Source organism: Sarcophilus harrisii, chromosome 4 (assembly GCF_902635505.1).
Source record: "Sarcophilus harrisii chromosome 4, mSarHar1.11, whole genome shotgun sequence".
In the NCBI taxonomy this organism is placed as follows: Eukaryota; Metazoa; Chordata; class Mammalia; order Dasyuromorphia; family Dasyuridae; genus Sarcophilus; species Sarcophilus harrisii.
Window position 1 is genome coordinate 242,884,567 of NC_045429.1, and position 27,732 is coordinate 242,912,298.

Here is a 27,732-nt window from a genome sequence, read left to right on the forward strand (position 1 = left end):
CTTAGCACAAATTGTTCTCATGCTCTAATTCTGCCAGGGGAAGTATCTATATTCTATATCTATATCTATATCTATATCTATATCTATCTATCTATCTATCTATCTATAAAGTAATATATATTCCTTTAATTCACCTACATGTCTGAGGACTGTCAGTGAATTTCAACCATAGCCCATCTGCTATGATAGTTTTATTAGGGTCTGGTTACTGTCCATTACATAGTTTCTTTGAAACACAGGTAAGAGTTCATACCCAAGTGGACCTTAGCTGCCTACTACCACCTCCTAGCTGACTATTACTACTTCTAACTCTCCCTTTCAACTTCCTTTATATATTGCTTTCCCCCATTAGAGTGAAAACCTCATTGAGGGCAAGTTGTTTCTTTTGTTGATTTGTTTTATTTTCCCTTGATTTTCTTTTCTTTTTTTTCCCTTTTTTTGTATTTTTATCCCAAGTACTTAACACTGTGACTGGTTCATAGAAGTTCCTTATTCAATATTTATTGAATTGATTTGAAACACATTTGTATTGTATCACTATAAGCAAAGTGCTAAGATAAGTGCTAGAAATAAAAAAGACAAAAATGAAACAACATTTTGCCTGAAGGAGTTTGCACTGTGCAAAGTTAAAACAATGGGTATACAAATACAGCAAAACTGAAGGTGGAGGAAAAAATAACTAGGGAATCAGGGAACACATCTTGAGAAAACTCTATCACCACTTTGATCATCTTATTCCTACTTGAAATCATATTGGAATTGTTTGAAGTCCCATTTTCTGGGGCCTTGAGCTCTCATTCCCTGAAAACTTTGTTCATTTCATTTTCTTCTGAATTTCTTCTCTTTTAATGCAGATTTTTCCTGACATAGAATCAAATACAATAGAATCTCATTCATATCAACCCACCTAAAAGCTTATCTTCTAAATTTGTTCTCATTTACCAGTTTGCAAACGTGCAAATAATTACAAGGAATCAACAAATCCTTATAATCATATCCTTTTCTGAACAGAAAAGAAGCAATGAGGAAGGATTGGGGCAGAGAGGAAGTATATTGTATCTAACTGAATCATTACTTTATTCTTAATGAATATTCTTTCCATGCTACTGTGAAATGAACTTATTTTTGTTAAATGCTAGATGTTTTAACATTAGATTGTCGATTATTTCAGGCTTAGTATTAAAATGAAATAAGATACTCATAGATGACATATCATTCAATATAATGGGACCCACAGTGAGTAACTGTCTGAGTTAGAATATGTTCATGTATTTTGGGAAAATAATTACATCTTATTTGTCCAGTTTTTCCTTCTACAACATCTCAATCTAGCAGCTCAAAATTTTAATTCTGATTTTAGAACTCTGATGAAGAACAACTTAGACATTCTACCTACAGCCCAAAGCCATACTCCCTACATTGAACATATTTTATTTTCATCATCCTCATCATCATCACCATCATCTCAAACTTGTTAACTATTAACAAAAAATATTCATACAACTTTAAATGATCTTGAATAAATATGAAATTATATTTTTAAATTATAGAATTTTAATGGCTCAGAAAATAAACTTCATTGAATTTAGTAATTTAAAATATTTATAGCTACATTAATAAATTACAAATGAAAATAATAATATATAATTTTGTTTCTCTATTTAATTCTGATCAATATTTGCATATTTTTCAACTATTATTTTTTAATATTTTGTCATAGCTGTAGTCTAAGCACATATTGTTCTAATTTTGTTCTCTTTAATTTATATAAATTCATATCTTTGCATGTTAATGTAAACTTTTACTTATTATATGGAAGAAATATACTTATATGTTCCTATATCTGAATTTTTAAATCATGTCTCTAATCACTGGATGCCAGAATAATTTTATTGCTTATTCTAATATAGGTACAATTGCTGAGTGAATGTTTTTGTGCAGAGAACTGCCTTCCACGCCAACAACATTTTCACAGTATAATTGTGCATTGGATCAGAAGTAATAATTAAGTAATCATTGAATGATGTTCTTTAATTCTATTTTTACTATTATTTTATTATTGTATCTTATATTCATACTTATGAGTAAATCTGTATTTCTTACTTATGATTTTGGTTATTTAATTCTAATTTTCTTTTATGTATTTTTTATGTATTATCAATGATAGGCTTAATTAATTTTATATATTAAAAAAGCTTTATTTTTTAATGTAATTTTCTATAATGCTAACTTTCCCCATTAATTTAACAGTCTCTTTCCATTTACTTTTTTTTGCCATATTAATTTCTTTATTTTTCTAATTATTTTTCATGAATCATCAGCTAATCAAGTTTTCTTTTTCTCTCTCCTTTTAAGTCCTGTAGGCATGTTTATATAAGTACAAAAGAACATACATAGGTAGAACCAAGTCATGGAAAGACTCTAAGGAGATATTATTGTTACTGAATATAAGTAGTGTTCATTTCCCCATCTCAATTCATGTAATGTACTCAGTATTAGACAGGTGTTCTTAACTATTTTTGCTGAAATTAATAACCCCTTTCTCAGAAAAAAGTTTTTAAATGCATAATACGATATGCATTTTATTAAAATGAAACTCTATGGATCCCCAGATTAAGCATCCCTTTTGTAAGGACAAGAAGAGGTGATAAATTTATAAATACTGGGATAAATGCCCCATGATCTCTTTATTAGATATGAATCTCTTTTCTTCAAGAAGATGCCAGCCTATCAGTGCAAAACAGAAGTTAACTCTGCTCTGGGGATTTTAAATAGCTGGAGCATATTAGTCAAATTCATTCTTACTAAATAAAGAATAAAACAGAAAAAAAAAAAAAAGAAAAGAAAAACACCTAGTGGTAAAGAACTCTAGGGCAGGGAGCTCCTTGAGTTGATGGACTCTTACAAGGAGACTGAAATAAAGGAAAAGAAGAGTAATTCTTTTATCTTTTCCCTCACCCCACTTCTAACTGACCATATTATTAGAAAAACTGTATCAATAGCAGGTACAACATCCATCCAAAGGAAAAAAAAAGAGAGAGAATGACATATTGAGAACACTTTGTACACAAATACAAACAGATAATTGATATAGGAAACAACTTTGAAGAACTAGACAGATTTTACTATAAGGAAAATGCATCATTATTAAATCTACAGAGGTACAGAATCCAGCAAAAACCTACATACTCCTTCCTTTCACATCTTGACCACTTGGTGTTCCAGTACAATTCTGTTATTTTTTTTTTTTTTTTTTGAGTCCCTTGCTTCCTTATCCAGCCCTGAATCTTGCCCTTTTAAAATACAACCATAAATTCCTCCCACAATCCATTGCCTTTGTTGCAGGCTAACTAAATGAAACATATTGAACTATTTTCAAATGAATATGCATTGCAGCGAGGCAATCTATTTAAATCTTCCTAATTAGTTTCATGACTTTTCTCATTACAATGACTTTTTTCACTCATTGTTACCTCAGAAAAATTCACTAAAAAAATTGTGACACTTGTCAAGATCTCTTCTCCTCCTCATTTCAAATAATTTAAAGGCCTACTATTAGTATTTATTCACTACTTTCTAACATGAATAATAATCAAGATAGTAATAGCTAGCATTTGTATAGTATGATAAAGTTTGCTATGTCCTTTTACAAATAGCTCATTTTCGCATCTCACAATAATTATAGAAGGTACATATTATTATCTTAATTTCAATGATTAAAAAAAGAAAAGTACAGAGGTTAAGTGACTATCTTAATATTTCATAAGTAGTAAAATAAATGTCTGAGATTGGATTTGAACTTTGGTCTTCCTAACTTCAGGTGTATTTCTTTATCTACTGTGACATTTTCCAAACACTGTAATGTTCTTCTTGGTTCAGGTTTTCTTGGAGTCTCTGGGAGCAGCCTTCATTTCAGTTCAGTAATCACCACAAGTATAGCCAGGTGTTAAAGTCCAAATCTTTTATTATCTCATTGCCTGATGCTGGGCAGCTTTCTGGAGAGACTTTCAGTCTGGCCTTGGTCTTAGTGGGGCAAGTGCAGGAGTCCAGGCCAACCACCAGGAGCTTGAATGAAGGTGAAATGAATTTCTGTCTCCTTGGCTCTGAGAACTTCTAGTGCCCTTGTCTTCTCTGGCTCTGCCCCTCTTGCTCTAGCTCTCCAAATCTACCTGGATGAGGCTTCCAGCTTATATGTTTTACACTGAATATAAACCAATCATTAGATCATTATTTGTTGTAAGATTAAATCTATCATACTGAACCATGCTAAACCAGATGGTTACATTGTCTCCTCAATTCCACTGACTTTGCTCCTTGTTTCAAGTTCAGAGTTCTGGCGCATAACAAAAGACAAAACTTTTTTTTTTTTTTTTACATGCACAACTGATCAAGTTCTGCTTAATTGTACTCCATGGAATCAGGATAAACTAAAATTCCATCACCATGTTGTTTTTGATATTATCTGCTGGGATCCTCTTTTCCTGATTTTATAGAAGGAGAAAAGCATGCTAAACTCCTCTCAGTGACTAATTTTATAGAGGAATGAGATGTATATTTTCTAGATAACTTTCCATTTGTATGTCACATTTCTATTCTAAGTCCTCTTGTCTTCTCCCTGTATATAATCTGACTTATAATGCTCAATATCTCCCATAAATTCAATTTTCATCTACATGTAGATGATTCTGAAATCTGCTTGTTCAACCCTAACCTCTGTTCTGACCACCAGGCTTCCATTGCAAAAGACTCTTTCAACTTCTCAAAATGGATATCCCATATGCATCTTAAAATCCAACATATTTAAAATTAAACTCATTTTCATTCCTCACAACCTATCCAATATTCCAAAAGTTCCATATTACTATTGAGGTTATCATTATCCTTCTATTTATCTACCTTGGTAATCTAGGCTTTAATCTTAACCTCTTATTCTTAAAGACACCCCCACATTAAATCTGTAATGAATTTCTAAGACTGTTAACTTTGTAATATTTCTGAAACTGTCAGCATTCTTTTTGAGCTATCATCTCCTTATGCCTAGACTATTGCCATAGGGTTGGGTTGGTCTTTCATCTCTAAACATTTCTCCCTTAAATACATGCTTCATTGTGCAGCCAAAAAGCCCTTCATCATCTTTCCCATTACCACTTTTCTCATCTTCTTGTATCTTCTCCTCTTCCACATACTTTTGTGTTCCAGTGCCACTACCTTCCATACTCTTCCATAAAACTTCATCTTCCAAATATTTTCATTTTCTATATCTTTTATGACTGGAGTTCTCTCCTCATCTCTGGCTTCCCTGACATTCTTCATGTACCAGCTAAAATCCCATTTTTTACTCTAATACTTTGCTGATCTTTCGCATTGTTAATATCTTTCCTCCATTTCCAATTAATACTGTATTTATTCTGTTTGTATATAATTGCTTGCATGTTTTCTCTGCCATTTTACATGAAACTACATGAGAGTAAGAATTGTTTTTTGCCTTTCTTAGTATCCTCAGTGTCTAGAATATAGTAGATACTTAATGGGTGAAGGGAACAAGCACTTATCAAATGCTTATATATGTTAGCTCTTGTGCTAAATTGCTTTTTAATATAAAGAATAATATTAGTAAAATATTTGTCCAGGAACAATCTGACATGAAAGGAACTTCATGGAACCACTGAGGAGAATCAAATCTTTCATAGCTGACCATTACACAATTTTACTATTACTGTGTACAATGTATTCCTGGTTCTGCTTGTTTCACTCACCATCAGTTCATGTAAATCTTTCCAGGCCTTTCTAAAATCAGCTTGTTGATCCTTTTTTATCAAAAAATAATATCTCATTACCTTAAAATACTACAACTTATTCAGTCATTCCTCAATTGATGGTAATCTTTTCATTTTCCATGAAAGATATGGCTCTTCTCAGTGGTTCAATGATCCAAGGCCATCCCAATGAATATTGATTAGAAAATGCCATCTACATCTGGAAAGAGCACTGTGGAGATTGAATATAAATGAAAACTACATTCACTCCTTTTTTTTTCTGTTTTTTTTTTCCTCCTGTGATTTTTCTATTTTGTTCTGATTTTTCTTTTCCAACATGATTCATAAAGAAATGTGTTTTTAAAATATTAATATACCTATATAACCAGAAAAATAAAATAATTAATAAATAAAACAATAAAGACACTTTATATTTTCTAAGATAAAACTGTACATATCCTTAAATCGAGCACTGTTGCTACTCAGTCTGTATCCCAAAGACATCATAAAAGAGGGGAAAGGATTCTCATGTGCAATTTAGAGCAGCTCTTTTTGTGATTTCAAGCAATTGCAAAATGAGTAGATCGCCATCCAATCGGTAATGGCTGAAGCAGTTATGGTACATCTATGTATTGCAACATTATTGTTCTATAAGAAATGATAAACAGGCTGATTTCAGAAAACCTGGAGAGACTTACATGAATTGATTCTGAGAGAAAAGTAAGCAGAATCAGGAGAACATTGTACACAGCAGCAGCAATATTATGTGATGATCAATTATGTTATAGACATATTATATATATATATACATATATATATATACTATAATATATGTATTATATTATTATAATATAGACTATATTATATTAGACACCTTTTCTCAGCAATGTGGTGTGGATATTAATGTAATCCTACCTGTAATAAAATATATTGATGCAGAGCTTTAAGTCATTGGCACTTTATTGGTCTTCTCCAATAAAATGTTCTTTAGATTGTTATGGGCCAGGACTCTGAAGTTGAGACAAGGCGCTAAATCAGTGGAATTGATAAAGACAATGGTAGTTCAGTACATGTACTTAGTACTTACTATAGTTCTACAAGATTCACACTTATGATAAGAGAACATATAAGCTTAGACAAACTCAGCCAGATTCAGTCACCAGTGTACAGAAGGCTGGAGGCTGGAAGCTCAAGGCTAGAGCACAAGCCCTTAGATGCAGACAGCTTCACTTTATCTCACACTCCCTTGGTGGCAGGCTCTCCTCCTTCACTTCTCCACTGAAACCAAGACTCTGGAAGGCCTCCAGAAAACTAGATGAGCCCCAAGTAAAGGAGATAGAACTTTGAAGGACATAATAAAGGATTTGGACTTTAAGCCCTGGCTATTCGTGTGGTGATTACTGAACTGAAACGAAGGCTGCTCCCAAGACTCCTAGAGACACCAAGGAAACCCAACCAAGGAGAACATTACATTAGATCTTCCTCATAATTTGTGATGCCTCCTCCTTTCAGGGCTATACATACATACATACATACACATATGTGTGTGTGTATGTGTGTGTGTACAGACATATAGCTATACACTACAGAATAATCCCATTAATTGTTATTTACACAAAGTTAAAATAAACAAAACAATGTCAAGATAGACAGGTTTCTTCTCAGGTTAAGCAGGAGGAAATAGTACAAGGTATTATAATCAGTGATCTAAGTGGTCATAAGATGGTCACCTGTTCCTATTGGACAAGTAATTGGTCTAGAGGTAGAAAAGTATTTTGAGGGACTTTCCATGTAATTGGCACTTGTCCCACTTTCACCGTTACTATTCAGTATTGTATTAGAAATGCTAACTTTGGTAATAAGAGAAGAAAAAGATATTAAAGGAATTAGAGTAGGTAATGAATAAACCAAATCATCACTCTTTGCAGATCATATAATCATATACTTAAAGAACCTTAGAGAAGCCACTAAAAACCACTAGAAACAATTCACAATTTTAGCAAAGTTGCAGTATACAAAATAAATCCACAGAAATCATCAGCATTTTTATAATTACCAGCAAAATCCAGCAGCAAGAGATACAAAGAGAAATTCCATTTAAAACAACTACCAATAGTATAAAATATTTAGGAGTCTTTCTGCCAAGGGACAGTCAGGAACTATATGAACTCAACCACAAAACACTTACTACACAAGTATAGTCAGTTCTAAACAATTGAGATCAAGTGCTCATGAGTAGGCCAAATGAATATAGTAAAAATGACACTGCTACTTAAATTAATCTGCTTATTTAGTGGTATACCAAACAAACTCCCAAGATATTATTTTATACATCTAGAAAAAATAATAACAAAGTTTATCTGGAAGAACAAAAGGTCAAGAATTTCAAGGGAATTAATGAAAAAATGTCAGTGAAGGTGGCCTAGCTGTGCCAGATATAAAACTATATTATAAAGCAATCATCATCAAAACGATTTGGTACTGGCTAAGAAATAAAGTAGTTGATCAGTGGAATCATTTGGGTTCACAAGAAAAAACAGTCAATAACTAAAGCAATCTAGTGTTTCACAAACCGAAAGGCCACAGCTTTTAAGATAAGAAATCAATATTTAATAAAACCCGCTGGGAAAATTTGAAACTAGTATGGCAGAAACTAGGCATTGACCCATACCTAACACCACATACCAAGATAAGACCAAAATGCGTCCATGATTTAGTCACAAAAGGTGATATTATAAGTAAACTAGAAGAACATATTATAGTTTACCTCTCAGAAGAAGGAAGTGATTTGTGACCAAAGAAGAATTTGAGCTCATTATTGAACACCAAATAGGTAATTTTGATTATATTAAGTTGAAAAGTTTTTGTACTAACAAAACTAATAGAAACAAAATTAAAAAGGAAGCAGTAAATTGGGAAAACATTTTTTACATTTAAGGGTTCTGATAAAGATTTTATTTCTAAAATATGTAGAGAATTAACCCAAATTTATAAGAATTCAAGCCATCCTCCAATTGAAAAATGGTCAAAGGATGTGAAGAGACAATTTTAAGATGAAGAACTTAAAACCATTTCTAGTCATATGAAAATGTGCTCTAAATCATTATTGATTAGAGAAATTCAAATTAAGACATGTCTGAGATACCACTACGCACCTCTCAGATTGGCTAAGATGACCAGAAAAGATAATGATGAATGTTGGAGCAGATGTGAAAAAACTAGGACACATACTTTGTTGCTGGAATTGTGTATGGATATGGCCATTCTGGAGAGCAATTTGGAACTATGTTCCAAAAGTCATCAAACAGTGCATACTATTTGATCCAACAGTATTTCTACTGGGCTTATATCCCAAAAAGATCTTAAAGGTGAAAAAGTGACTTATATGTACAAAAATGTTTGTGGCAGCCCTTTTTGTAATGGCAACAAAGTGGAAATTGAATGGATGCCCATCAATTGGAGAACGACTAAATAAATTGTGGTATATGAATGTTATCGAATATTATTGTTCTGTAAGAAATGACCAACAGGATGATTTTAGGGAAGCCTGGAGAAACTTACATGAAGTATGCTAAGTGAAATGAATAGAACCACTGTTGTACTTGCCAACAACAAGACTATACAACAATCAATTCTGATGGACATGGCTCTTTCCAACAATGAGATGATTCAGATCAGTTCAGTAATCTTGTTCTAATCTACACCCAGAGAGAGGACTATGGGACTGAGTGTGAACAACAGTGTAGCATTTTCACTCTTTCTTATGTTGTTTGCTTGCATTTTATTCTTTTTCTCAGTTTTTTTTCCTTCTTGTTCTGATTTTTCTTAAGCACAAGATAATTGTATAAATACATATACATATGTTGGGTTTAATGTATATTTTAACATATTTAACATCTATTGAATTACCTGCCATGTGAGGAAGGGGTTGGGGGAAGAATGGGAAATCTGTAACACAAGGTTTTGCAAGGGTCAGTGTTGAAAAATTAGCCATGAATATGTTTTGTAAATAAAAGGCTTTAATAAAAAAATGCAAAAAAAAAGAATTCTGACTAAGGTAAAAATAAGCTGCCAGACATTGTGAGCCCAAACACTTCATTTGTATATGACTTTTTTTTTTTTGAATTTTGAAGAATATAACCGAAATACCACAAATCAATGAAATGTTAAGTATTTTGTCAAAACAAATGAAGTAGATGTTCTGGTTGTGTCATAGCTGACTATAATATGGTTTGGATTTTTTCTACTTGAGCAAAAGATGGTTTTTTACATGTGAGGATAGAAGTTAGAATGTGAGTGTGGATGTGAGAAAAGATACAATGGACTATGAGTAGAGATCTGGGCAGAGTCTGAGACATCGGAAGCAACCATACAGAAGCCAGAATGGAAGAGAAAATAGCATTTACTTTGAACTAAACAGTTGATTGCAGTTAGGCAGTCACTTTTGTTGCTTAATTTAGGAACTGTGCTGATTAAGAGTGAGATATTGATTTTCTGAGTTGTTTAAAAGAGAAATGAGAATAACAGGAACATTATTAATGTTAGCAAATATAATTATTAAAATTAAAACTCTTGAATCTGAAATGATAAGCTTCATCAAAGAAACAGAAGAGAAACAAAAGATTGAGCTTTGAAATAAACAGAAATTAAAAATAATTCAGAAGAGAACAAAAAAATCAAGAATTTAAAAATAAAATATGCTCAACAAGCACATAGGATATATAGATCTTGAATAAAGTTTGAACAGACAACTTAAGAATAATCTTTAGGAAGAATATATAACAGTACAAAATACTACATTTTATCATGAAGGAAGTAATAGAAGAAGTCTGCCAAGAATTTGTGAATATAGAAAATGAAATTCCTACCAAAAGAAATAAAAAATTACAAAGAAGGTTCCAACACCAAGATATATAATATATAATTTTAATAATTTAATTCAGAAATTTATGTTACATAAGTCAATAGGAAAGGTACCTTAAAGTAAAAAGGAAAAGGTAATTGAATAATGGAGACTACACTTTACCTACCAGAACCAATTAAGTAGGAATTGGAATAATATATTCTAAAGAGTCCTGAAAATCAGGATACAGACCAAGGTCACCTGTCTTATAAGTCTGAGCTAAATTATAGAGAAGAAAAGATGGACAGTTTTGAAATATTTTACAATGAAAATCAGAACTGAAGAGATTATTTGCATCTCAAACACTTCAAACAATAAAATTGCAGGAGGAGTGAATAAATACATATAGCAACAGAGTAATGCCTGAAAGACTAATAAGGCATTTCTTTCTAAATATACACAAGTTGACAGATGTGAAGGCAGTAATCTGACAGAAGCACCACTGAAAAGAATAAAAGTCACCATTAAAGACAAAACCCAGTGATAACCTGCCTTCAGATTAATCTCTTTTGTGGGACTAAATTACAACATGGGGAAGGAGATTGAACAGTAGTAGGGGTAAAATGGAATAGAGAAGTGATGTTCCGAGAACAAATTATGTTTTAGCAATGAAGTGAAAATAATCTCTGTGATTTCAGAATGGGAAGGACATACAGGATAGTGAATGAAGAGAAAATGATGAAAAAATTGCAAAGAGCTAAGAAAAGAAGGCGGTCTTACTTTGGAAGTGGGAAGGGATTCCATTGATAAATGTCCTTATAGGTGAAGATAGATGAAGATTTTTATACTGAATGAGGTCTAGAGGACTTGACACCTGAAACTATTACTCATCCTAGTGTAATGTGAGTTAAAACTATTCAGAGTATCTGGCACTCTGTGTAGAAGAGCATTCACACTGGGAAGAGATTTCCAGACAAATGTAGGAAATACAAAAGATCACACAGAATATAAATAAATGGAGGGGGGGTGTCTTACAAAGGAGAGACACCTACAATAATTGTCTTTGTTTTGAGAGTGAGGCAAAATAGAAAATTAGAAACCATGGAGTAAGTCTTAGCAGGTGGGGCAAAGAAAGGTTCTTAGAATTAATTGATTCCTTGGAATCACTAATTGCATGAAGAATATTGACAAAAAAAAAAAAAAAAAAAAAAAAAAAAGACCTAGTGATTATTGGGGCTAGATGTCAAAAAATATTTGCCCAAAGTAAATAGAAAGAGATGAGGTTGAAGACAGTGAAAGAAGTAAATTTTTGGAAAGAGGATAAACCAGAATTTAAAAAGATTAATGACCAAGATTAGTCTAAAAGGAGGAAAGGAAGGGAAAATCTCTTTAAGAAAAACAAGAGGGTTATATAGTTTATAACCAGATAAAAGTGAGAGAGAGTGATTACTAAACAAAACATTAAAACGAAAAGGGTCATAAATGACAAGAAGCAATCAGAGGTGAGGACAAGAGAACTAATAACAGAAGCACCTTAAATAATTGATTTCTAAGTCATTAATATAAAAGAAAAGCTATTGAAACAATTTTTAAGTTTCACCTCACATCCTGCAAATTGTCAAAAAAAAAAAAAAGACAAAAATATGAGTCAGTTATTGAAGAACTGGCATGTCAGCCTAGGTGAAAGATTTGATAAGGAATCTCAAAGGTGCTTTCATTTATATCTCCTTAGTAAGTAACAATTTATAGCATTGTTATGTGACTTGATAATTTTGATTTTTACCTTCTGAAAACTGCCTAAATCCATTGAACATTTTTTAATTGGAAAATATATTTTCTTCCTTTTTCTCCTCCTCCTCCTCCTCCTCTTCTTCTTCTTCTTCTTCCTCTTCTTTTTTTTTCTTTTCTTCTTCCTCTTCCTTATTTTTTCTTCTTCTCTTCCTCTTCTTTTTTCTCTTCTACTTTTTCCTCTCCTTCCTCTTCTTCTTTCTTTTCTTCTTGTATTTCCTACTCTTCTTCTTTGTTCTTTTCTTCTTGTTTTTTTCTGCTGCTTATTGTTATTATTTTTCTTTTATTACAAATTTATTTCACTTCAAGTTTTCTGTTTTTATTCTAATTTTGGTTGTCTCAGGTTCTGTGAAAAATATTTTAAACTTAAGGTAATCAAATTATCTCTTTTACTTAATGTGAGCTTGTTGGGTCATAAACTCTTCTCTTATCCAAAGATCTGATGTGTATATTTTTCTACATTCCCATAATTTAGTTAAGATATCACTCTTTATGTCTAAACCATTTATCAATGTTGATATTATCTTGAAATAAGGTTTATGATGTGAGCCTATGCCAAATTTCTTCCAAAACGCTTTCAAGTTTCCTCAGAAATTTTTATCAGGTTTTTAATTTTTATTTCTAAGGTTTTTAGAACTATATATATATATATATATATATATATATATACATATATATCAAACAATATATTACCATAATTATTTAGTAATATGTATTATGTACTTAATTAATTAATCTGTTTTTGTTAAAGTTTTTTAATTTTAAAACATATGCATGAACAATCTTTCTACATAGACCCTTGTAAACCCTTTGGTTCCAAATTTCCTACTCTTCCCTCACTCCCTCCCCTAGATGGCAAGTAATCCAATGTATATTACACATGGTAAAAATGTATATTAAATCTAGTATATGTGTACATATTTAAATAATTATCTTACTGCACATGAAAAATCAGATCAAGAAGGGGAAAATGAGAAAGAAAAGAAAATGCAAGCAAACAACAACAAAAAACATGAAAATGCTATGTTGTGATCTACACTCAGTTTCCACAGTCCTTTCTCTGGGTGTAGATGACTCTCTTCATCACAAGATCATTGGAACTTACCTCTAGCATCTCATTGTTGAAAAGAGCCACATCCTTCAAAATTGATCATCATATAATCTTCTTGTCACTATGTACAATAATATGTACTTAATTTATTCCAATGATCTGCTACTATATATGTATACATACTTTGACTAGTACCAGATGATTTGTATAGTTACCACTTTTTAATAAAATATAGTTTGAAACCCATTACTACTATGATATTTTTTCACATTAAAAATATACTCTCCATTTTCTTGATTTTTTGTTTTGCCAAATGAATTTTATTATTTTTCTCCTTGTGTAAAATAATTCTTTTCTAATTTCATTGGTAAGGCATTGACAAAGTAAATTAGGTCACATAACAATAATAAAACGTTTTAAAAACGTATAACAAAAAATAAAACAATAAAAAGGTTGATATTTATAAAGTTGACTAGTCCTATTGAAAGTAATTGATATATATTTAACTGATCTTATTTGACATAATTGATTTGAAAAGTGTTTGTAAATGTTCACAAAATCCATATGTATCTTTTGAAAGATAGATTCCTATTATTGTATTTTGTCCACAGTTATTTTAAATATAATTCATCCTTTTTTTTTCTCTTCCTCTTCTTGGTTTTGTTGGAAGTATATGGAAATGCTGATGATTTATGTGGATTTATTTTATATCCTTCAATTTGGTTAAAATTATAAATTGTTTAAGGCAAATATTAGTTAATTCTCTGTAGTTCTCTAAGTATGTCATTATATCATGTGAAAAGAATGATATTTTGTTTCCTCAAAGACCATTTTTATTTATTCAATTTCTTTTTCTTGTATTTTTTGCTATAGCTATAAATACTAGTAAAAATTAAATAATAATGATGATAACAGACATCCTTGACTCGTACTTGATTTTATTCAGAAAACTTCAAGTTTGTCTCCATTATACATAATGATTATTCTGGGGCTTAGATAGAAACTACTTTTTTATTTTAAGAATGACTATATTGGTTATTAGGCTTTCTAGTATTTCCAATAGGAATGAATTTTGGATATTGTCAGTACCTCTTTCTGTATCTAACTTATAATCAAATTTTTATTATTATTTATTTGACCAATTATGTTGACAGTTTTCTTAATACTTAAAAATCTGAGCATTCCTGGTATAATACCACCTGGTCATAGTGTATGATCTTTGTGATATATTGCAAAAATCTTCTTGCTAGTAGTTTATTTAAAATGGTTGCATTGATATACCTTAGGGGAATTGGTTTATAGTTTTATTAATTTTTCTCCTTCCTGTTTTAGGTGTCAAAACAATATTTGTTTCATAAAAGGAATTTGTTAGGACTTCTCTACCTATTTTTTTCAAATAATATATTTAGTTTTGGGATTAAAATGTCCTTAAATGTTTTGTAGCATTTCCTTGTAAATCCATCTGGTCCTAGGATAATTTTTAGGGAGTTCATTGATGATGTATTCAATTTCTTTTTCTAAGACAAGGTTATTTAAGTATTCTACTTCCCCTTCTATTTATCTGGCAATTTATATTTCTGTATATATCCAAATTTGCTGGCATATAATTAGGAAAAAAAATAGCACTTTAGTAGTTATAGAGACTTACTCCCTAACTAAATAAAGAAAGGAACTTAATCTTTGAACCCTGGATAGAGGTAAAGGTACCATGTCTTCAGCAAAGTCCCAGAGGTAAAAAAAATAATAAGTAAAATTTGAAATATAAATTAAATTTAAGTTTAAAAGAGGTGAAGTCTGGAACTATCATTGGATTTTTTGGGAGGCAGTAGGAAGATAGCTTAATGGAGCAATGAATGCAGTGGTCAGCCTGGAATTAGGAAGATATGTTTTTGATTTAAAATCTGACTTGAGGGGCAGCTACATGGCACAGTGGATAGAGTATCAATCTTGAAGTCAGGAGGACCTAAATTCAAATCTGATCTCAGACACTTAATACTTCTTAGCTTACCCTGGACAAATTACTTAATCCCAATTGCCGGGGGGGGGGGGAATCTGGCTTTCACTTACTACTTATGTGATCCTGGGAAAGTCATTCAACCCAGATTTCCTTGTTTTTCTCATCCATAAAATGAACTGGAGAAGGAAATGGCAAAATAATTCAGTATCTTTGCTATAAGGAAATCACAAAAGGATTCATGGAGAATCTAACATGAGTAAAATCACTGAAGAAAACCACAATAACAAAATCTGGAATTAAAACTTGAACTTCTGATTCCAATCCATATTTGGCTGAGAATGCTGACTCACCATTAGGTAGGTCTTGATCTTCTGATCTTCCTTATGGAAAACAACAACAACAATAACAACACTAAAACTAAACCTTTTAAGAGGCATAGATAATAAATATAAAATTTATTTGGATGTTGGGAGAGAGACATTGTCATCAAGCTATATTACTAATTGTTTTTTTAGATTTAAGATGCTATAATCTTTTTTATTATCATATCATACTCATGTTAGTTTATTTTATATGTTAAACATGGTAGAAATATGTGCACAAGAAAAATAAAATCAAACAAGTAAAAAAAAGAGAAAAGCAGAATAAAATGCAAGCAAGCAACAACAAAAAGTAAAAATGCTATGTTGTGAACCACATACAGTTCCCACAGTCTTCTCTCTGGCTGTAGATGACTCTCTTCATCACTAAACAACTGGAATTGGTTTCAATCATCTCATTGTTGAAGACAGCCACATTCATTAGAATTGATCATTGTACTGTCTTGTTCTTGCCATGTATAATGATCTCCTGATTCTGTTCATTTCACTTAGCATCGGTTCACGTAAGTTTCTCCAGCCCTTTCTGAAATCATCTTGCTGGTTGTTTCTTACAGAACCATAATATTCCATAACATTCATATACCATAATTTATTCAGCTATTCTCCAATTGAAGGGCATCCATTCTGTTTCTAGTTTCTTGCCACTACAAAAAGGGCTGCCACAAACATTTCTGTACATGTGGGAACCTTTCCCTCAATTAAAATCTCTTTGGGATATAAGCCCAGTAGAAATACTGATGGGTCAAAGAGTATGCACAGTAAGATAAGTTTTTGAACTTTGTGAATCTGTTCACAGTTCCACCAATGTATTAGTGTCCCAATTTTTTTCACATCTGCTCCAACATTCCTCATTATCTTTTCCTGTCATCTTAGTCAATCAGAGTGGTGTGCCACAGTGGTATTACAGATTTGTCTTTCATTTCTCTGATCAATAGTAATTTGGAGCACCTTTTTCATAAGACTACAAATAGTTTTAATTTCTTCATCTGAAAATTGTTTGTTCATATGCTTTAACCATTTATCAATTTGAGAATTGCTTAAATTCTTATAAATTTGAGTCAGTTATATATATATATATATATATATATATATATATACATTATATGTATACATATATATATATATGTATTTTTTTTAGAAATGCGGCCTTTGTAAGAACTTTTAATATAAAAATGTTTTTTCCAGTTTATTGCTTCCCTTGTAATCTTGTCTGCATTAGTTTTGTTTGTACAAAAACGGTTTAACTTCATATAGTCAACATTTTCTATTTTGTGATCACTAATGACCTCCAGTTTTTCTTTGGTCACCAAATCCTTCCTCCTCTACAGATCTGACAGGGAAACTATCCTAAGTTCTTCTGATTTATTTATAATATCATTCTTTATGTCTAGAATGCCTAGTTTCTACCATACTAGTTTCCAATTTTCCCAGCAGTTTTTTTTTTTTTTTGGTCAAATAGTGAATTCTTATCCTAAAAGCTGAGGTCTTAGGGTTTGTCAAAGACTAATTTACTATGGTCATTGACTATTTTGTCCTGTGAACCTAACCTATTTCACTGATAAACTACCCATTTCTTTTTTTTAAATTCTTTACAACATTATCCCTTGCACTCCTTTCCTCCTTTCCAACTTTTTCCCTCTCTCTCTCTCCAACCCCTCCCCCAGATGGCAAGCAGTCCTATACATGTTAAATGTGTCAAAGTATATCCTAGATACAATATATGTGTGCAGAACCAAAAATAAACTACTCCTTTCTTAGTCAGTACAAATTGTTTTGGTGAATGCTGCTTTATGATATACTTTTAGATCTGGTACAACTGGGCTATCTTCTGCTTTTTTTTTTTTTTTTTTTCATTAATTCCCAGAAGATTCTTGATCTTTTGTTCTTCCAGATGAATTTTGTTGTTATATATCTAGGTCGATAAATAGTTTCTTGTGAGTTTGATTGGTATCTAAATAAATAGATGAGTATAGGGAGTATTGCCATCTTTATTTTATTTGCTTGACCTATCCAGAGCACCTGATTTTTTTTTCAGTTATTTAGATCTGTTTTGATTCATGTGGAAAGTGTTTTGCAATTTTGCTCATATAGTTCCTGACTTTCCCTTGGCAGATAGTTTCTTAATATTTTATTGTATTGGTAGTTACTTTAAATGGAATTTCTCTTTATAGCTGCTACTGTTGAATTTTGTTAGTGATATATAAGAATGCTGATGACTTATATGGGTTTATTTTGTATCCTGCAACTTTGCTAAAAGTGTGGATTATTTCTAAGCTTTTTAGTAGAATCTCTGGTGTTCTCTAAATGTACCATCATATCATCAGCACAAAATGATATTTGGGTTTCCTCATCACCTGCTCTAATTCCTTTAATCTCTTTCTTTATTCTCATTGCCAAAGTTAGCATTTTTAATACAATATTGAATAGTAATGGTGATAATGGTCAACTTTATTTTACACCTGATCTTATTGGGAATGGCTGTAGTTTATCCCAATTACATATGATGCTTACTGATGGTTTTAAATAGATGCTACTGATTATTTTAATGAAAAGTCCATTTATTCCTTTACTTTCAAGGCTTTTAATAGGAATGGATGTTGGATTTTATCAAATGCTTTTTCAGCATCTATTGAGATAATCATGTGGTTTTTGTTAATTTGGTTATTAATATGGTCAATTACACTAATAGTTTTCCTAATATTGAAGCAGCCCTGCATTCCTGGTATAAATCCTACTTAATCATGGTGTATTATCCTGGCAATGATTTTCTGCAGTTTTTTTGCTAATATCTTATTTAAGATTTTAGCATCAATGCTCATTAGGGAGATTGGTCTATAATTTTCTTTCTCTGTTTTCAACCTACCTGCTTTAGATATCAGTACAATCTCTGTCATAAAAGGAATTTGGTAGGACTCCTTAATTCCCTATTTTTTCAAATAATTTATATAGCATTGGAGCTAATTGTTCTTTAAATGTTTGGTAGAATTCACATGTAAATCAATCTGGTCCTGGGGATTTTTTCTTAGGGAGTTTATTAATAGTTTGTTCTATTTCTTTTTTCTGGAATGGGACTGTTTAAGCAATTTACTTCCTCTTCTGTTAATATGGGAAGCCTATATTTTGGAGGTAGTCTTCCATTTCACTTAGATTATCAAATTACGGGCTTAAAGTTGGGCAAAATAACTCCTTATTATTGCTCTAATATCTTCTTCATAGGTAGGAAGTTCTCCCATTTCATTTTTAAGATTAGCAATTTGATTTTCCTTTTTCCTGGTTCTAATCAGATTTATGAAAGGTTTATCTATTTTATTGTTCTTTTCTGTAAAACCAACTCTTAGTTTTATTTATTAATTCATTTTTATTACTTTCAATATTAATAATTTCTCCTTTTAATTTTAAAATTTTAAGTTTAATATTTGATTGGGAGGTTTTAATTTGGTCTTTTTCTAGTTTTTTTTCAGTTGCAAGTCCAATTCATTGATCTACTCTTTCTCTATTTTATTCAAGTAAGCCTCTAAAGATATAAAGTTATTCCTTATTACCACTTTAGTTGTATCCCACAAATTTTGGTATGATGCCTCATCATTATCATTATCTTGAGGGAAATTATTAATTGTGTCTATAATTTGCTGTTTCACCCAATCTTTCTTTAAGATGAGATTATTTAGTTTCCAATTACTTTTTGTTCCATTTACCCCTAACTTTTTGTTGAATGTAGTTTTTTATTTCATCGTGATCTGAAAAGAAAGCATTTTATTATTTCTGCCTTGCTGCATTTAAATTTGAGGCCTTTGTGGCCTAATATATGATCAATTTTGGTATAGATTCCAAAGACCACTGGGAAAAAAGTATATTCCTTTCTGATTCCATTCAGTTTTCATCAAAGTTCTACCATACCTAATTTTTCTAACATTCTATTTACCTCTTTAATTTCTTTCTTATTTGTTTTGTGGTTTGATTTATCTAATTCTGAGAGGGCAAAGTTTGAGATCTCCCAATGTTATAGTTTTGCTGTCTATTTCTTCTTGCAACTCTCTTAATTTCTCTGTTAGGAAGTTAAATGTTGTACCACTTTGTGCATATATGTTTAGTATTGATATTGCTTCATTGTCTATGCTACTCTTTAGCAAGATATAGTTTCCTTCTTCATCTATTTTAATTAGATCAATTTTTGCTTTTGCTTGATCTGAGATAAGGATGGCTACCCCTGCTTTTTTTACTTCACCTGAAGCATAATAGATTCTGTTCCAGCCTTTTATCTTTACTCAGTATGTATTTTCCTGCTTTAAATGTGTTTCCTGTAAACAACATATTGTAGGGTTCTGACTTTTGATCCAGTCTTCTATTCACCTCCACTTAATGGGAGAGTTCGTCCCATTCACATTTATGGTTAAAATGACTAATTATATATTTCCTGCCATCTTATTATCCTCAGATTATATTTTCCAAGGTCTTTTGCTTTTCAGAATATCAGATTCCAGGACCTTCGATCCTTTAATGTGGAGACAGACAGATCTTGGGTGATCCTTATTGTGGCACCTCGGTATTTAAATTTTTTTTTTTTTTTCTGTCTGAGTGTAATATTTTGTCCTTAATCTGATAGTTCTGAAATTTGGCCACAATATTCCTTGGAGTTTTTGTTTTAGGGTCTTTTTCAGAAGGTATTCGATGAATTCTTTCACTGCCTTTTTTGCCTTCTGATTCTATTACATCTAGACAGTTCTCTTTGATGATTTACTGTAAAATAATATTTAGGCTCTTTTTTATCATAATTTTTGGGAAGTCTAATAATCCTCTATTATCTCTCCTAGATCTATTTTCCAAGTCTGTCATTTTCTAAATAGATATTTAATGCTTTTTTTCTATTTTTTCTTTTATCTTTTTTGGTTTTGCTTGACTGATTCTTGATGTCTCAATGAATCATTGGTTTCTATTTGTTCAGTTCTGATTTTTTAATGAGTTATTTTCTTCATTAACTTTTTTTTAACTTCTTTTTGTATAGGTCCAATTGAGTTTTTAAATGAGTTGTTTTGCTCTATGGAATTTTTTTTCCCATTTCATTATTTTTTTAGTGAGTTATTTTCTCTTTTCAATTCACAAATCCTACTTTCTTGGGAATTCTTTATCTTTTCCAATTCACACATTCTTTTTTCCTGCACTTCCTGGGAATTCTTTACCTGTTCTAATTCACATTTCAGGAAGTTGTTACTTTCTTGCATAGCTTCTCTTTCCTTTCCCCATTTTTCTTCTTACTCTTTTTAAAGACTTTTAATGGTTTCTTCTAGGAGAGCATTATATGACTGGGGCCAGGTAACATTCCCCTTTGGGGTATTGTGTGGAGACCTTTTGCAATTAGTCTCCAGGTTGCAAACCTGTTCTCTTTCTGTATAGAAACTATTGATTATTCTTTTGATTTTTTTACTCATTTTTTAAAGTCTTTTGGTTCTGCTTTCAGGGCAGAGGAGGTTACTAGCTTTTTCTGCAAAGCAGGGATAGGTATAAATGGCCTGCAAAGAGCAGCGAGGTATGGGAGTGCTCTGGGAAAATGTTCTCCATTGGAAGTGATTCAGACCTTGTTAGCACTGGCTTGAGCTATGGAAGTGCCCAGTGAAGAATCCACAGAAGTGGATTAGTGACTGCCCTGGAGCTACAGATTGAGCAGCAAAAGTGTCACTACCCCAAGCCAAAGCCCAACATGGGGCTGTGGGTATTAGTAGCTGCCCAGGGAATAGTCCATCTGGACAGGAAGTTTCTCTGCCCTGGGAAGCACACTCATGCTGCACAAGTTCTATTGCCCCAGGCCAAACCCCCCACTGTGCAGATGAGAGACTGCTCTGACTTATGCTGACTTGACATGTAGATTTGTAACTGCCCCAAGGAAGCCCTGTACTGCAGAATGTGGCTGCTGAGCTGTGTTATGGTCTGCACTGAATCTCTCACTTCCGGTCTTTGGTGGGTATAGCCAGATCCTGTTAGGTTCTGAAGTTTTTTAGGGTACTTTCTGCCTTGGCTTTAATATCTCTGCTAATCTGCTGTTTTGCAACCAAGGCAGAGCAATCATCCTATGCCAGAGTTGCTTTTGTAATTTTCTAAGCAGAGAGGTCAGCCCCTTTCCCGTCAGCTCTATTTGCTAGCCTCTCCTACTTTCCTCTTTGTGCTGGTCTGTTCCCGCCCCTCAGTACAAACCTTTCCTGGCGATCTTCCAGATTAACTTTGGCTGATGAGTTGTTGTATTTCTAATCCTCATGGGTTTTACCAGTCAAGGGCTATTTTTGAGGCTGAATTTAATAATTGGTCATGAGCTTATGAGAGGAGCTTAGAAAGTTGTGTGTGCCTTTTCCGCCATCTTGGGCTCTGCCTCCTCCCCCACCACCTTTCCCTTCTTTAAAACCTCTTTGGGATATAAACCCACTAGTAACACTGCTGGGTCAAGGGGAATGCACAGTTTGATAGCTTTTTGAGCATAGTTCCAAATTGCTTTCCAGAATGGCTGGATGTATTCACAATCCCACCAAGAATGTATCAGTGTCCCAGTTTTCCCACATCTCCTCCAACATTCTGCATTATCTTTCCCTGTCATTCTAGCCAATCTGACAGGTATGTAGTGGTATCTCAGAGTTGTCTTAATTTGCATTTCTCTGATTAATAATGAACTTGGAACATCTTTTCATATGGCTAGAAAGAGTTTCAATTTTTTCATCTGAGAATTATCTGTTCATGTCCTTTGATCATTTATCAATTGGAGAATGGCTTGATTTCTTAAAGAGTCAGTTCTCTATATATTTTGGAAATGAGGCCTTTATCAGAACCTTTGACTGTAAAAATGTTTTCCCAGTTTATTGCTTCCCTTCTAATCTTGTCTGCATTAATTTTGTTTGATCAACTAGTCTGTTTCTTAGACAATACCAAAGGGTTTTGGTGACTGCTGGTACAGCTAGGCCACCTTCATTTGATTTTTTTTTTCATTAATTCCCTTGAAATTCTTGACCTTTTGTTTTTCCATATGAACTTTGTTGTTATTTTTTTCTCGATCTTTAAAATAGTTTTTTTGGGAGTCTGATTGGTATCTCTAATTATTTTAGAAATGAACTTTTATCAGAATCCTTGCCTGAAACAAAATCTTTTTTTCCAGTTTACTGCTTCCCTTCTAATTGTGTCTGCATTGGTTTTGTTTGTATGAAAACTTGTCAACTTAATATGATCAAAATTATGCATTATGTCTTTCATAATGTACCCTTCTTTTTATTTGGGAACAAATTCTTTTCTTTTTCACAGATCTGAGAAGTAGACTATCCTTTATTCTTCTAATTTGCTTATTACATCCCTCTTTATATCTAAATCATGAACCCATTTTGACCTTATCTTTGTATAAGTCTTAGATGCTGGACAAAGCCTAGTTTCTGCCAGGCTGTTTTCCAATTTTCCCAGCAACTTTTGTCAAATAGTGATTTCTTATTCCAGAATCTCAGGTTTTTGTGTTTATTAAACAATAGCTTACTATTATCATTGACTATTGAGACTTGTGAATGTAACCTTTTCCACTTGTTGACTGTTATATTTCTTAGTCAGTACCTAATGGTTTCAATGACTTCTGCTTTATAATATAGTTTTAGGTCTAGTAAAGCTAGGTCAATTCATTTCTTTTTTTTTTTTTTTTCATTAATTCCCTTGAAAATATTGACCTTTTTTTTTCTTCCCAATGAACTTTATTATAATTTTTTTCTAGCTTTATAAAATGATTTCTTTGCAGATTGATTGTTATGACACTGAATAAGTAGATTAATTTAGGCTGAATTGACATTTTTATTATATTTGATTACCCTACCCATAAGCACTTGATATTCTTCCAATTTTTTGAGATCTGTGTTTATTTGTATGGAAAAGCTAAAGTTGCTAATTGTTTCTAGTAGTTTTTAGTTGATACTATTGGATTTTCTAAATACATCATTATATTATTGGCAAAGTGATAATTTTCTTTCCTCATTACTTGCTCTAATTATTTTAATTTCTTTTTCTTCTCTTTTTGTTAAAGGTAACATTTCTAACACTATATTGAATTATAATGGTGATAGTGGACAACTTTATTTTACTTCTGATCTTTTCGGGAATGTTTTTAGTTTATTCCCATAACATATGATGCTTGTTGTTGGTTTTAAATAAGTGCTACTGATCATTTTAAAGAAAACTCCATTTATTCCTATACTCTCTAGTATTTTTTGATAGGAATGTATATTTAAACTTTGCCAAATTTTTATTTTTGCATCTATTGAGATAAATATATGATTTCTGTTAGAGTGGTTATTGATATAGTCAATTATACTAATAGTTTTCCTTATACAGAATCAGCTCCAAATTCCTGGTATAAATTCTACTTGGTCATGATATATTATGCTTAGAGATAATGCTATAAAATGTCATTCATGATCATTTTAAAAGAACTACCCTGAGTCTCCAAAACCAAACAAACTTGTCAGTCAATTCATCAAAGTGTAGCTATATATTTCCTTTAGGTTCTGGGAATAACCATGAAAAAGTAAAGCCTCTATTAGTGTTGTTGTCAATCCAAAATCAAAGGTTTGATGATTAATTAGTTGGGAAGAGGTAAGTTTTAGAAAAATGATTCACTAAGTTGGTATAATGAGAACTTGGGCATATGCTTCCCCTTTACACAAAATCAGTGGTGATCATTGGTTCAGCCTTATAAAATTCATATGAACAATGTGGATAGCTGTAGCTACAGATTATTAGAAGTTTTGGGATCACCTCATATGAAAAAAGTCAAAATAAGTACAAGATTTGATCATAAAGGGTGATATCATAAGCAAATTAGGAGAGCAAAGGATAATTTACTTACTAGATCTTTGGATACAGAAGGAATTCATGAACAAAGAAGAGCTAGAAAACATCATGAAATGCAAAATGGACTACATAGACTACATTAATTTGTTTTTAAATTGCACAAACAAAGCCAATATGATTAAGAGGGAAGTACAAAGCTGGGGAAAATTTGTTTTAAGACCAGCGTTTCTGATAAAGGCCTGATTTCCAAAAATACATAAAGAATTATTTCATATTTATAAGACTTATAGTTAAATTAAATCAAGTAAACCCATCTCTAGTAATATGAAAGGATCCAATCACTATTTATTAGAAAAATACAAATTAAAACAACTCTGAGATGTCACTTTATACCTCTCAGCTTGATTAAAATGACAGGAAAAATATATTCATTAATGCTGGAGGGAATGTGGGAAAATTAGGTCATAAATACATTGTTCATGGAGTTGTGAAATGATTTTGTAATTCTGGAGACAAATGTGGAACTATGCCCAAAGATCTATAAAACCGTGCATACCCTTTAACCCAGCAGGGCTACTGCTGGGTTTGAATCCAAAATCATAAAGAAGGGAAAAGGGCCCACATGAGCAAAACTGTTTATAGTAGCTCTTTTTTTTTTTGTGGTGGCAAAAAAGTGGAAAGTGAGTAGATGCCCATTAATTGGCAAATGACTAAATAAGTTGCAGTACATGAAGGTAATGGAATATTATTGTTCTATATAAAAATGATGAACAAACTGATTTTAGAAAGGTTGGAAATATTTACATGAACTGAGTAACAAGTGTAACTAAGTGAAACAAGTAGAACCAGGAATATATTGTACAAAATAAGAACTAAACTGTATGATGATCAACTATGAACGACTTAGTTTTTCTCAGTGGTTCAGTGATGCAAGGCAATCTCAATAAACTTTGTATAAAAAATGCTATCTCTATCCAGAGAGAGAATGATGCAAAAATGAATGTAAATCACCACATGCTGTATTTCCCTTTTTCTTCTGTTTTATTTTCCTCATATTTTTTCCTATTTATTCTAATTTTTCTTTCCCAACATGATCCATAAAAATTTGCATTAAAAAACATACATGTATAACCAGAAAAGTAAAGAAAACAACAAAAAAATTAAAAATGAAGTCCTGTGATCTCATGGAAAATCATGAAATTCTATAATCATAGTTCTCTGCTGTTATTAAACTGTCAGTGCCCTCAAAAAGTACTGAAAGAAGATATTTAATTCATTTTTATTTTATTCTAAAATTTCCCAATTAAAAAAGGTTGAAATCTAATACCAACTAGTGAATGACTGGAGTCAGGAAGATCCGTTTTCATGAGTTCTAATCCAGACTCTAACTGTGTGACCATAGGAGAATCATTAAATTCTGATTGCCTCAGTTCTTCATCTGCAAAATTACCTCAAGAAGGAAATGGCAAACAATTCTGGTAGTTACAGATTATTAGAAGTTTTATGATAACTAAAAAAATCAAAATAGTGTCATAAATAGTTGGATATGACTGAAATAACTCAATAATTAATCTACTCAGTTTTTACATCATGATAGTATCCCTTTCCTCTCTTCCACTTCTCTCCCCTACCCCTTTCCTTTCTCTTCCCTCTCCTTTCTTTCCTTTTCTGCTCTTTTCTTCCCAATCCTTCCCTTCCTTTACATTCCACTTTCCTTTCTCACTTTGCTTGCCTCACTCAGTATAATATCATGTAAATCTTCCCAGGTTTTTTTTTTTTTTTTCTAAATTCAGCCTGTTCATCATTTTTATAGAACAATAATATTCAGCGGTTCCCCAATTAATGGACATTTATTAATTTTCAATTTCTTTGCCACCACAAAAGCTAAAAAGCATGTTTGCAAATGTGAGTTCTTTTTCTTTCTTTATGATGTCTTTGGTATAAAGACTCAGTAGTGATACTGAACACAGTTTGGTAGTCTTTCGGGCAAAGTTTCAAATCAGTCTCCAAAATTGTTGGACCAGTTAACAAATCCAACAACAACGCAATAGTGTTCTAGTTTTCAACATCCCCTGCAACACTGATCATCTTTTCCTGTCATTTTAGCCAGTCTTATATGCATGATATGGTAGCTCCGAATTATTTTAATTTACATTTCTCTAATCAAGAGTCATTTGTAGCATTTTTATATGAATACAGATTTAATTTCTTTAATTTATTAATGTGAAAATTCTTCACAGTCTTTGACCATTTCTCAATTTGGAACTTTTATTCTTAGAAGTTTGATTCAGTTCTCTATATTTTTAAAAAGAGACCTTTTTTTTCAGAAACACTAACTAAAATCCAACAACCCCACCCCCACCCCATCCCTGGTCAGCTTCTTCCTGCTTCTCTTCTAATTGTTAGAGTTCTTAGTGTGTGTGTGTGTGTGTATATGTATGTGTGTATGTGTCTGTGTGTCTGTGTTTGTGGGGGATGAAGAGGAGGAAAAAGGTACGAAGGAGGAGAAATTTTTTTTGACAGTTGTTGAAGCCCACATATTCCTTGTCAAAATAATATTTAATTGCATAAAAACTAAATTGAGTATTACAGAGAAAACTAATTTTATTACTAATGTTATAAACTTTTAATTAGTGTCTATATAATAATGGATTTGACTGTCTTTATTGAGTATTTAAAAAAACTATTCATTTGGATTCATTATTGACAACACTATCATTTAGAGATAAAAAATAAATAATCTATGGAATAAAAGTTTGAGGAATTTTCTTATCATTGAAGGATGATAATATATTTGTTTTCTGTCTATTCTGTTAAAGTAGTTAACTAGTTAGAATATATTATGCTATGTTCCAGCTTGCAAAAGCAACTGTTATTCCACTGGAAAAAAAGCTTTATGTATACATAAATCAATTTATAATCCAAATATAAATTAATATTAAAAGTAGCCTCCAATATTACAATCCAGATTAGTTTCTTAGATTCATTACGTGAAGTCAATTTTCATAATTAATCAAAGTGAGTATTGGAAGCAAAAGTGAAAAACAATATCCTGATTTGCAGGTTAAAAATAGGCACATTTAATATAAAATACATAATAAGAGTGGAGAAAAATCACATTTTAATCCAACCATGCTATATCAGCTTAGCATATTCAC